The 14,576-nt window shown below is 31.4% G+C and overlaps 1 protein-coding gene across 3 annotated transcripts in view; it reads left to right on the top strand.

Annotated features, from left to right (window-relative positions):
- Nucleotides 1-14,576, top strand: part of P130cas (Serine_rich_CAS and FAT-like_CAS_C domain-containing protein p130CAS) — a 59,976-nt gene that overhangs the window by 718 nt on the left and 44,682 nt on the right. The gene's annotated exons all lie outside the window — the stretch shown is intronic.

Below are 14,576 nucleotides of genomic sequence, written 5' to 3' on the forward strand. Positions count from 1 at the left end.
ATTTATCTCGAGTGAATTTATACGACGCTGTCATCGAGCATATATTTGATAATTTAATATTTACGATATCGAATAAGTATGTGCATGAAATATCGAAGTATAGATTATTTTTCAAAACTATCGAACGAATTTTTCGTTGCGATATTGCTTCCGGTAAAAATTATTCATTGTTTGATAGTATTTTACTGCTTTATTCTTATCAATATAATATTGAGAGATCTTAAATACAAAAACAAAATACAAAAAGGGTATTAACAGAATAATCCCAGTTAATGCGCATTTATTCATATCACCGTGAAATTTGAACTCGTGGAAAATAAACCGACGCCTGTCGCGATTTGCCGATTTCATTCGAAAATTCTGCGTTGAATTTTACAAAAGAATATTTCTTGTGGAAAATATTATACGATAACATATAATGTAATATTCGATAATATCGTATAATATGGTGATTAATAACTGGATTTAGCAATTTTCGGTATCAGTTAAATTATTTTAAATCGTCCTGCTTCATCGCAGTTACATGCGTGATTAAATCGCGATTCAATCGGTCGTGATTCATACAAAATTTTAAAGCTCCGTTATATAGACGGATTACGTATATTTCGCGTATAGCGTGCCAAGCAGAAATTGATTAACCTTGGTATCCTGTCATGGTTCGATGGCGTCGGAACGAAACGATCATCTTAAGGTCACGCCGTACTTAGGATCAGAACAGATCGCGAGATCTCAGGGGAGAGAAATAACGTCCAATATAATTCGGCCGGGCGAATATAATCAGTTCGTTCGAATGCGTCTGAAACATAGATTATAGACGCTATCAACTTTAGCCGTCCTAAGAATTTTAATTAAAAGTTTATCCGTCTGTTTGTTTGTAAAGTAAATTTTACGTAAATCGTGTAACTTGCTATTTTAATGTGAGAATAGATGCAGGTAGAATTTTTTTTTAATAGTTGATTAACACTAACAGATTGATTGCGTGTAATCAGAATCTTGAAAATAAATTTTATTTTATCTTGCTAGAGAGTAATTTGATTTTATATACATGTAATGCTTATACGTATAAATTTTTTAAAGAATTTTTTTTCGTCTGAGATAAATTTTCGGAAGCTGTTTTAATAAATATATCTTTAGCGTTTTGAAATTAAAAAAAAAATTTCTGCTGGATCGTCACTTTTTCTGTAACTAGAATTTATATATTTAGAAGCTATAATAATTTTTCTCTCGTTCAAATCATGATGAAGATAATGATGCTTCTCGTTAAAAACGCTCTTTGATTATCTCTATCACAATCTTCCGTAAATGTCGACGATAAAACTCGAGTTGCCAAACAATATATATATATATATATATATATATATATATATATATATATATATATATACCCAGACAGTTTATATGTCACTTGATGAGAAGCTATATAGCGAGAGGCAGACAACGTGATCGATAATAACCGGAAGGTTTTGCAAAGGTCTGCCCGTTGCAGACGACACGACATTGACAACATTGACATTTTATCATGTAAAGTGGTTGGAGTGGTTCTTTATATTATTCTCTTACGGGTAATATAATTGATTGAAAGGATTTTTTTACGAAGAATCAAGTTCAAAAAAAGAATCGAATTTGAAAAAAATATGGCTTGTGTCATCATATGGCGGCATTAGATTTAAAAAATATTAATTTTAATTTTTAAAAATGATTATACGCGGAAATGAAAGTTATACTTTTAGAATAGAAAGTATGTACATTGATTTTACAAGAAAAAATTTTTTTCAGTTGTTTTACAATTTATTATTTCTATAAGATTTTTATATTTAACGATAAAATATATTAAAAAGATAAAAAAGAAAACGGATGTGTGTAATTTTGAAGATTTATCGAGATTTCAACAGGCGGATCGTAAATTCTGCTTTCATAAATTTTTTTAAAGATGACGCGAGAAAAGAATTTTGTGATGGAGATTCAATCATTCTGCTAACGATAAGCATATATATTCTTATACAATCGAGAATAACTTTTCTGTAAAGTATAGTAGAGTGAAATCGATTTGTACGACATAATTACGTGAATAATAATTCGCGCGATTAAAATTCACCATTGAATGTGACAATGAATCAAGGGCGTTGCTTACAAAACAATCAGTCGTCAGCGTGTCGGTTTCGAAATGCCAATTGATTGTCCCAGACCGAGTTTTGTTAGATCAGAAATTAAATTATTCAATAACAATGTGATGTAATATATTACGGCATGTTAAATTCATTACTCACGTGAAAATCGATTGATAATTACGCTTGTAATGAATTTTATTGGCCAACTAAACTTTTTTTTTTTTTTAATGATTTTCCCTCCATTTAATTTTTTTTATCAATGTCAAGGAACAATATCGTATTACACATCAAATAGATAGACAAATATTGCCAATGTGGTATAACAATTGATCGATAAATATTTGAGAGTTTAAAATATAAAATGAAAGTGTAGTTCATCAATAGAGATGAAGAAAGAAAAATTTTATTACTAAATAAAATTTTTCATGTTTTAAAATCGTATTCAATAAATTAGATTTTATTATAAAATTTACACACAAGACAATTTCTTTCTCGAGTACATATACGTATATACTATATATACGTTTGATTTTTCTACATATCCGCGATAACTCGAAAGGATACGTTTCGTTACGTTCCGTTTGTCCTATGTCTGATTTCGTCGTAAGTGCCTCCTTTTCTGACGATGAGACACACGCCGCTCATCCGCTCCGCTCAGGTTTATCGTTCGTGGAAGGCGCGTGACGTACTCAGCGAGAGAATTCTTGAGATGGGCCTTATCGATTGTTTCGAAAGCCGATGTTAAACAAGGCAGGACCTCGTGCGGTATCCGTATACGATGCTCCTCGCGGAAGATACGTGACTGCAATCGTGCGAAACGCGTGTAATAATTATTTCCGCTGAGTCATTGTCTTGTGATTTTTCTATTCTGGCATTCATTCAATGTCATTTGAAAGATCATTCTTTTACACGTTTATTTCTATAAAGCAGTACGCTGAAACAAGTATGTAAAATTTAATAATCTATTTTTTCTTGTACCATAATTGATACATATTTTCAATAATTATTTGTTATATCTAATTGATATTTTTATATTCAAAATCACTCGCGATTTAGTTTTTTTTTAATCTTTTTTACATCTTAAAATTCTAAAGATTTTTTTTTTTTTCCGATACAAGAAATATATATTATATATGTATTTTTCAATTCGTATATTATAGCATAGTTATTAATATCTCTCATTTAAATTTAATTATTTTCAACATATGTTAAAAAATAATATTAATTACATACTGCGTGGGAAGGATTTAAATTGTAAAATTGCTGTTTTTTTTATCGTCGTTTTCGAGAGTTATTATCGATGACGCGAATATGCAAGTTATTTCTACGATAAATCAAATTTGCAAATTTCATGATATCTCTACAATATTACTGGACAAACGAACATTGGGAAGGCTCGATCGGTCCCTCGTGGTCGCTTCCACGTTAAAAATTAAAGACGATATTCGCAGAAATTGCATTAACACCTAGCGCGGTATCAGCGCATCGCGGCCGCATCTTCAACGCCGGCATTCTCGTCATCGGGCGATTATCTAAAAATAAATACCTCTTTATGTAAATGTCATCGATGTCACAGTCTTTACAGAAATTACTGCGAATAAGTTAAGCGTTGCTTAACATTTACAATGAATAATGTATTGTTGCGAGATTAAATGCGGCAGAAGCGCAGCGTTGAAATTAATTCCCTTTTCCGGTTGAAATCTTGAAAGAATCACGAATATGCTGCTTTTCAACCGTAAACTCTGTAAAGACGGCAAAGCGGACAAGTAATATAATTTGCATAAAACTCTTCAATATGTCTGAAGCTACAGATAAAAATTCTGCATACTAAATATAAATAGAGATTGTGTAATAGAGAAATATAAGAAGATTCTTTTTGAAAAGAAAGAGAAGGAGAGAAATAATTGACTACTTTTTCAAATAATCGTGAGAAACTGGATATAAGATGACATTTCAATAGTACAGGCGAAAACGCGTGAGAAAAATTTAGGATTGTTACGATTAGACAAAGAAAGAATAAAATGATTTTACGATGACTAAATTTTATACTTTTAGCGTTTCGTGTTACGTAAATGAATATTTTACCGCTTCTCGTCGTGTATATTATTATTTATATAATATTATGGATTATATAAATCTTCAAAATTGAATCGACATTCTCGTCGAACCATTGAATTTGATATATTTTTTTTACAAGTATTTGGTTTTATTATTAAAATCACAAAAGCCGAGAAACTTCACAACTTAAAATTTTATATCTTGTATCATTCTTTGAAATAGTACGAGTTGTGTAGAAATAAAATACTTGTTACAGAAAAATAGATTGATATTTCTAAATGTTATATCCGTTGAATTTGCATATAAATTAAATATTGAAGTAATAAAAGAAATAGATAAGTTTCTAAATTTATTATCTTATTATCCAATATTTCGCTATAGATATTCCATTATATTGTAGACTTTTGCGAAATGTACAATTAAATCTATAATTATGCACATGTTTAGTTATTGCGAAAGAATAAAAGCGAGTTGTATTGCATATTTATATTATAGACGCATTTACATTTTTTTACGGTGGTCGATAATTGAAAATAATTACAACAAATAAAATATCCAACTTTGGTTTCTTCAATATATCTTATACGCAATGGTTTACTTTTTACAATCCTTAATAGCTTCAACGCGATACGTTATACTTGATAAGATTTTTCGAAAGATTATCCTCGGTCGTAATTTAGTTGATTACGCGCGCTTTTTAATAAAAAAAAAATATTATCGCTTGATTATAACGCTATCGTAAGGGCATCGCTATAATCTTAATAGGCATGTTCAACTATGACTTGTGATAATGACCCATCGATTGATACATGCGAGTCGTATCGTAGGTATTAAGGCGGAACGAAATGGTTCCGCTCTGAAATTAAATTCTGAAAATTTTAACGAATAAATTTGACGAGTAATTAGGAGTTCCAGAAGCATATTCATTTCGTATCGAATGCGCAGCTTCCTGATCGTTTTTTGCTTTTTATCTTTATTAATATAATTTTGTGGTAAGAGAGAAAAGGAAAAAAGAAAAATTTCCTCTTAAAAAAAAAAAAAAATGCTTTTTGCGCGGTTAAAAGAAGACATTATTTAGTAGACGAACATGGATAAAATTAACGTTACAGAAAAATTTAAATAACTATTTTGATCATCTCATGATAGCGAATATAAACGATTGAAAATTCTGGTTATGTAAATCAAGGCGTGGAAACGATTTTGTTGCGTACCGAAGCGTAACTATGTCTATCGTTATAATTAAATTTGCGACTTACGTCGTTCATATATTTAAGAGAAGGTTCAATTTATTGAATACTTAAATGCGGGAGTCTCTTTCGGATTAATAAATTAAAGCGCGTTTATCTAAATCGCGATAATTATATCATGTCGTACAAAGTAACTGGAATCGTCGCGAAAAATCGCTTCAAGCGTCTCCTGGATTAATTAACGAATTTTTACTCTAATTAAATTGACCGCCGGTTATCCCTATGAAGCAAGACTTTCAAGCCGTATATTAACTCTAAATAATCCGATGCGATTAGAGTATCAGCGAGACGGCCGGTGCACTTACGTGAGAAATGGTGTTGTGTAACTAGTTATGAATGCGTTCGCTTACTAAAGCGAACGTACAAGAGCGAAACTTTTTTTTATTATCTTTCTTTGTCTTGAATATATTTATTATTTTTTTTAAATATTGATTTGTTGGAACAGCTCGAGACTTTTTCAAATAAAATAAGAACATTTTGCTTATTTTATAGTTAAATTTTGTAAAGTTTTGATGTATTAAAGAAAGTAATTCTGTACTGCAAGCAGCTGAAACGATTATTAAAGAAAATACGAAGATGTTATACAAATATTAATTTAAAAAAAAATTTTAAAAGATTATATACAAAATATATAGGAAGATAATAGAAAAAAAGCTTTCTCGACACGTGACTCATTTCTCCTATCATTAAAAAATATATATCTTTTACAAAATATCTATTTAATAAGTAATATTTCTAAACAATATAATCGCTTTATCAATAACATATTTGCTTATTTATCTGGCAATTTGTCTAACTCTCGCGAAATTTTAAGGCCCATTTAATAAGAACGTATCATCGTGCTAACATTCTGAAGATTGTAATACGATAATTTCGATGTTATACATATTAAAAGACTCTAACGTGCATATCTTTTTAGGCTGATCGCGATTAGTTTGTCATAAAAAACGAGAAAAATGATATAATGGCTCGAGGCCCAAAATGATTGGTGACGGTTTCGTCTTAAGATGGGCCCGACAGTCTAATGAGATTTCGCGGTCGACAGTAGCGTAATTAAGGGCGAAAGTGCCCCGCCGATGAAAGGTCTCTACCACCTGCTTCTCCGTGTATTTTAACGCGTTTTAGTTTACCGTTAGTTATGCTCGCGATTACTTGCTGCTCATTGGAAAAAAGAGGAATGCGTCGGCATTTACTTTTTGTAGCTATCAAGCAGGGTATAAATATAATATGTTCGCTAACCGGTATAGAAATGGTAGTGAAACTGGCATATCGATACGCAAAAATCGGATTATATATTTAGCGACTATATATTTATCGTGTTTCCATCGTTGTTAAAAGAAATATCTAGAGCAGTTCTATTTATTGGTAAATTTGATTTTTTTAAATTAATAAAATAAAATATTATTTTTATTTATTTTTCTTAAACAAAGAGATGGCTAAATAAATATTTTAATTGTATATATCAATTGATAAATGTACGTGTGGAATTACGTGAAAAATCTGTAATAAAATATTACGTTGTCGCATATGTTCATTTTTTTCTATCATCTTTTTGGCGAAAAGTATAAGCGGATTTTTATTCTGTTATGACATTGACCAGAGTGTCAAGGACTCTTTAGGTGGAGAGTAGTTAGAGAGAAGGCTGCGATCGATCGGTCTCGAGGTATGTCAGCGACGTAGACATATTCCAAAGCCACCCCCTCATTTACTTTCCTGTTTAAGTTATTAATCAAATTTCTATATATAAAAAAAAAAAAAAAAAAAAAAAATCTTTTCTCGCAAAAATTTATAATGTAACAAATGCAAATACCGTAGATACAATGTCAATTATCCTTGCATGCACGCAAATAAATTATAATTATCGCAATAATTAATTAGTTTATCTTTAATTGAAGGATATTTATGTAGTCGTAGATTTTTTCAATCTCGTTTTCAAAGCACATACAAGTCTTTTAAAATCAATATTGACACTTGTGCAATTGATAGCGTTTAATCGAAAGATAGCTGTGCTCGATCATTATATAGATTGCCAAGCGAATCGGTATCATATCGCTTTAAAGAGATTCTATTCAATTCGATATTATATTTCGCTGAAACGTACATCCAATCTTACAATTAAAATAAATGTACGAGCACAATGTTGATCAAATGCACATTTATAAAAATCAAATAAAAATCCAAGAAAATATATAATTGGTAATAGAGAGAGCGTAGCATTTTTTCTTAATCGAAGTGTCCGGTAAAATATTTATTGACAATCTCAACTGGAAAATCTTGTCGCGCTAGTTTCCTTGAGAAATCCTGACAATCGGTCGATTGTCTCCGCTTTCGACAAGTACGTTCAGTTAGCAACAAGTTGTCAAATTGCATTTCGCTATATTCGCGACTATCGCTAACCGTTCCCAATGAAGGTAGATAATGGATTACACAATGACAACGGTTTCTTGTCGCAATCTGCAGCGTGTTTATTTTTATTTCGGCTTAATTAAATTATTATTACACACACACAGGCACATGTATATCTGCGTCTATTATAAAAACATATTTATTACATATCTGTACAAAGATTGTAATCCGTCGGATTATCGATCCACCTACATTCAGAACATACCGATATTGCCAATATACACGGAGGGGGATAATCTGTAGTGATTCCCACGGTCTTCGGGATACTTTACACACGCGAGCATTCACGCCTCGCGACAGGACACGCAACCTTTTCAAGGTATATTTCTGGTGCATCGGTGGACGCAGGTTGCACGAGAGGTTGTCTTTCGTGAGCGTTTTTCGAGATGAAGAATCGAACTCTCGCATGGAAATTGAATGCGTTATATTTTTAGCATCGTGTTATAAATCACAGTTTCATTTTAAAAATTTGCGAAGGATTAATCGAGCGATAAAATTCAATTCGGATGCATGTTGCGTGATATCTTCATGATGTAAATGAGATCAGAAATTATAAAGGACATTTACCGCAAGGACAGCAAAATCGAGTGATCAAAAATGTTTATATCATTATCGCGAAAGCAAAATCTTTGAAAATTGTGCTATTTTAGATATTTATACACGTATCCTAGGTTTGGAGTAAATAATATAGGATTACTTGAGACTTTTTTTACTTAACATATCATAATTATTATTTTTTATTTATTTAATATTAATCTATTTTAATTATAATAAAATTTCGCTTAAATTTCATTGAATTGTTTCTAGGTAAAAAATTTTGTTCTCATTCTCTCTCTCTCTCTCTCTCTCTCTCTCTCTCTGTTGAGAAATAGATACATCTAATTCTTAATAATTATACAATTATGCGATTTTTCGATTTTTACTTGGATTCTTTTCAATTTAAAATCAACCGCGTAACGCGTAACATTTATCGCCGGATATGGCAATGAGAGAAATTCTTCTTGAAACACGTTGTAGAAGATCGTGATGCGCGAGAGATGCGGCAGATTATTCCATTCGGTCTTCCGTGAGCTTTTTTTTGCCTCTCCATTCAAAGAGACCTCATTGTCGCGTTTGACATATCCTGCGTTATATAGAGCAGGTGCGCGGTTTACCTGCCGCGGGCGGTTACTGCTTTTTCATTTTCTCCACTTTGCTGCCTTCACGCTCTACCATCATCGTATTGTCGCTCTTTTCGTTTTCTTCCGCAGAATCTTCTTCGCCGTCGCGATTCCGTAATTATTAATACCGCATACAAATAAAACGTTCACACGCGGATATATTTCGAACTATCGTCACTATATACGATGCATCAGTGCGATACGAATGAGAATCAGTTCGATTTATCGTACAATTTCTTAATCGGATCTTTTATTTCAGACTGTAAAATATTCACATTTATTTTTTTAACTTGTGGTAGCAAAATCTTTATCATATTTTTTTCGATTGTATATATATATATATATATATTTATCTTATTTTATATTTATTTTAAAATAACGAGAATTGCATTTTACATAAATATTACGTTATTTTTTTCGTCAAGAATAATTTTAGAAAAACGTAATACGTAAATTCTCTTTTTTATAACTCTTTATAAAGTACAATAATATGATTATTAGAATAATGAATTTCTTTACAACCGTAGAGCAAAATTAAAGCAGAGGGAAGAGGCTTTAAAGTTATTATTTCTCAGAAATAAGATCGCAACTTTAGACACATCGTTGTTATCGCTGAGTTATATAATTATGACCGAAATCGGTAAAGCTTACGAGAAGTAAATCTGGCTCTTCTCACAACTTCCTGCGACCTTTATAAACGTTTCGTTGTTCGTTTTTTTTTCTAAGGGAAACTGTCCGCGGAATCCCTATATTTATTTGAATTGGTCTGGACCACCAGCAACGGTGCGATTGTTCACAAAAAGAACACTAAAGGACTTACATCTCTCTTTCTCTCATCCTCTTTATATTTTTCGAAGAATAATAGGAAAGAATAAAATTGTGGACAAGGGCGACAGCGTAATTCATTTCGGTGTTGCGTTCTATAGAAGTTGGATTATTATTTTTAACTTGATTTAATGTTCACCGGAGGCACAATTTATTTTTCATCCGATTATAATAACGCGTTGCAAAATATTATTTCTTTCTTTAATGCAATCACTAGAATAATATAAAAATATATCGGTCTGTGTAAAAAATAGAATATATTAGACAAGATAAGAGATTAAAATGATATTTACGTAGAGAGAAATTAAGGAACTAATAAAATTTATATAAAATTGTTTTAATAAAATATCAAATTAATATATCAATGTATAAAAAAAAATTAATAACTTGAAATTAATGATCGATTATGTTTCCTAATAATTTTCCTCGAATGTTCACAATATTTAAATTGAATAATCGATATGTTGTATATTTCGTGAGATTTATTTACTTAGGTAAATGCTTATTGAAGCAATTCGGATGTAAGAGAATTTTCTGATTCGGAGATCAATTGGTCAAATGAGAGATAAAATTCTGCTGTTACATGATGGCTCCCATGACAAGTCATCGTCCCACGACTGTAACGTCATGGCGGCGATAGGTCGTGGGTCAAATGACGAAACATTCGTTAGATGTGGGTGAAACTAATTTAACCTTCGCGAGCCATCAGGAAGTACTCGTGTTCCGCCGCCCGCATTAAACCAAGGATCTTTATAGAAATTCAATGATGATTGCGTGTATGTTTTCATTCGCGACAATGGTTCGAAATTTAAATGGAATGAAATAATCCAGATAAAATTAATTTTTATAAGTCATAATTGTTACACGTCCTAGAATCGAGCTTTATAAATTTTGACTCCGAGATATTTCACTTTCTAATTATTATGTTAAAAGAAACGCATATAAGAAAGACAATTAAAAAATTAAAAATCGATTGTAAAAATAATTCTTTCTTTGCTTTATATAATTCGGTATCGCTCTAAATCGCTTCAGTTTTTCGAATAATGACGGAACTAATTTTATTAAAATTCAAAATTCAGCCTGAGATCGAAGACTGCAATTTCTTATATAATACATATGTATAGAGCTCGGGGAAATCCGTCAAGTAGCAAGGAAAATTTTATTTTCCGATCGTTTTGCGCAAAAGAGAGAGAGAGAGAGGGGAGGGGGAGCAGGAGTAGGTAAATAATATTTTCTCGTTAACGTGAAGAGAGTGGAAGGAGAGCCACCGTTGCTGCAGATTCCGGACTTCCATCCTCTAGCTAGAATTTAATCTTTCGTAGACAGGGCCGATCACACTATACGATGGCGAAGGGTGTGCTTGAAACACCCTCCGGTTTAAAATCTCGTACGGGAGGAAAACGGAGAGCTGAGGAACATGCGTCTGGTTTAATTGCTCGTTTATCTCGTCGTGGCATCTGCTGCAATGCCGCTGCGAATCTCTCATTAACATAATCCAAGCTGAGCAATAGTGAGCCTTCGGCGGATTATTAATATTAGCATATTTTACATTACTCGAAGCATCTGTATGACATACGTATATATATATATATATATATATATATATATATAGCTTTGAATCTTAATTAGAATCTGATTGTTGGTAATTATTGATAACAATACATAATTCATAATTTATATACGATAAGTATTAAAGCTTTCTTGGATATCAATTTACAGATTTTATCGGAATAATTTAATTTAGTTCACTTAATATTAATTCATACCATTAAATCAAGTTATTCTAATTTTATACATATTTGCATACATAAGAGAGAGTAAATTAAATATTTATTTCAATAAATCAATTAAACTAATTTTGAATCAAAGTTATGTATTGCTACAATGAAAAAGCGATAATTAACTTGTCGATTTAAACATCAATTTTTGAATAACAGACACGCTTTCTTTGATCAAGTAATTTGTTTGTCATTTCTGCAATGTTTGTGATGAAATTATTAATTTACTCACCGCTTATTTAAAGGTGTTTTAAGTTATCGTGCAACTGTACTCTTTGCAGAGAGAGAGAGAGAGAGATTTTTAACAATTGGCGCGCTCTATATTTCCGTTTTCCTTCCTCCTTTCACTTTCTTTCCGCGCTTCTATTTCGCTTTCCTAGTTATATTTTGAAGTCGCCGTCTCATGGAAAAAACCAGTTTATTGCCACACGGACGCGTTCATGATGCCGAGACAAATCTATTGCGTATCTCTTCTTGTGGACAATTTTTTTATGTGCGAATTATGTTTGTGAAATCTTGTATTTTCTCTACGCAAGATATACCGAGATTATCACACATCTGTGTCGGGTTGCGCAAAATTTTACATCTCAATATCTTTATGAATATCTAATTAAATAGATTTATTTATTTAATCAAATCGAAATTCAATTATAAATCAAAATGCATCTAAGAAATAAGGAACGATTGTAATAGACATAATACTAAATAATTGAATCAAATTTTGCTCAATTATATTTTATTTCTACTCTATTGAATTTTATTTATTTTTATTCTTTCGTCATATTTATAAGATTTACAATAAAATTAAATTCTTTAATTATATTTATTAATATCATACGTTCAATTTAATCACTGTATATATATTAAATACAAAACGTTAAACCTTATATTCCGTCATGATTGTATGCATAGTATCGATCTAATTTGGATAAATATCGCGCTCTTGTAAGATTATCTAATCTTATCATCATTAATGTACGATGTCCCAAGATCGATTGCGTCGCATAAAGTTTGATTCAATGAATAACTTTGCTCCGATATATTCGATGTATTTTATTCGCTTCGCGAGAAATCTTTACGTGCTTGTTGACTTTTAATTTTCAATTTTTTTCATTTGCTTGTGTAATTTATGATATTGAAAATAGTATATAAACATATTATATAAAGGATCTGTAAATTCCAATATACGCTGATTAAAAAGGAAGAGAAGACACATTTTTAATAAAATCGCAATATGATGACATATTCATCGTCGATCATATCCTACTTTCTTTACATTCATTTATTATACAAGCGCAATATTTTTTTAAAAATTCCATAAATTGTAAAAAAGAAGGTATCTTGAAAAATTTTTTTTAGCATGAAAGTTATGGGCAAGGAATGAAAACAATTGGACATGAATGCCTTCTTTTAGTTAACATTCGTAATTCTTTAAAGTTATCTGAATTTACAATCTTGCCTCTCAATTAGATCATTTCTGATAGAACGATAATCGTAAAATGTCGACAAGACATAATCTTATCTAAGAATCATTTCACGATAAAAATTTGAAAACGCCGCCGGGACGTCATGTACGGACAGTCCTTGAAATATCCTGAGAGTGCCTGACATAAGAGCCGTGGGAAAGCTTTCCACGATGTAATTTCGGACGAGTGCCTTCGCGGATTGCCTCGAAAAGAGGCAACACGAACGTTGCCATCCTGGCTGGTTGCCTGACCCGCTTGGATGGCGTATCGAATGGTCGACGAATATGAAGGGATGAGAAATTGAAATCTCTTTCTCGATAGAATCGTGCGACGCGAAAAGAACTCGGGCAATTTTCCACGAAGACAATTTGTTGTTCTCATTAAGATACGCGATAGCTTTATACATACACTCTTTCGTGTTCTGTATTCTTGGCATCTTCTCGCGAAGGGCTTCATTATCTTGTACAATAGCAGCTATTCAATATTTTTATTCAATGTACGCATAGTATATCATTTAATTTGACATTATACGCGATCCTTTCTTAAACAGAATCAATATATTATCATTGAAAAGGAGTGAACAATTACTGACGATCTCGTTGTCAGTTATAATTATAGTATTAAAATAAAATATAACTAATAATATATATATATAAAATAATAAATAATTAAATTGAAACAATTTATGTAAAAAAAAAAATAATAATTTGGATATTGTTTTCCTTAGGTTATTAACATAAATTATTATCTATTCATTTATTAGAACCAAAACTCATCTCAAGCTTTCTCATATGAGAAGAAATATAAACTGAATATATGATATATATATATATACTGAAATGTGTGTATATTACTTATTGTTGGCTTTATCAAATGCCGATTGGTCCCCTGTGCGGGTGAAAAGCCGCGATACGTCGTCTGTCGAGTGACGAAACGAGCGAGAATAATTTCTCGCGGAAACTAGCCACGAGGGGAGTAGATTAATCCCGGATACTATGTGTGTATACGCACCCTAACGATTAATGTTGACTCAGGCAGGACTCAGGCCCGGGCGAAATGGTCGATCGTATATGTAATTCGGCGCAAGAGGGTCGGATTCACGTCATACAGCGCAACGAGATACGGCCAGCCATGGTGAAACGTCGTCGATATTTCCTCTAATGTCTTTCTCGACTTTGACAGTTATCGCGTGAAACGGAAAATCGCCGAATTACAGTGACATTGATTATTTAAAAATGCGACAGCTGATCGGTATGTTTTGTTGATACGCATTGAGAGTATATCTCGTATTTTTTATATAGAGGTAATTCTAAATTTAACATAAATAATTTAATTCTCCTAAAATACGCGCAACTTCGAACTTAATCAATGACTGTTATTGAAAAATATTTAAATATTTAATAATTAAATTTTTTTTTATGGAACAATTGATAGTTAATTTATCTATAACTTGATCTCCTGTCTATTCAATGTCGTATTATTGTCGTATTTATTATTTGTTTAATTTAGCATCTAATGCAATCGAAAC

This window comes from Polyergus mexicanus, unplaced genomic scaffold, assembly GCF_030449975.1.
Source record: "Polyergus mexicanus isolate NDT 795.1 unplaced genomic scaffold, iyPolMexi1.0 SCAF_12, whole genome shotgun sequence".
Classification (NCBI taxonomy): Eukaryota; Metazoa; Arthropoda; class Insecta; order Hymenoptera; family Formicidae; genus Polyergus; species Polyergus mexicanus.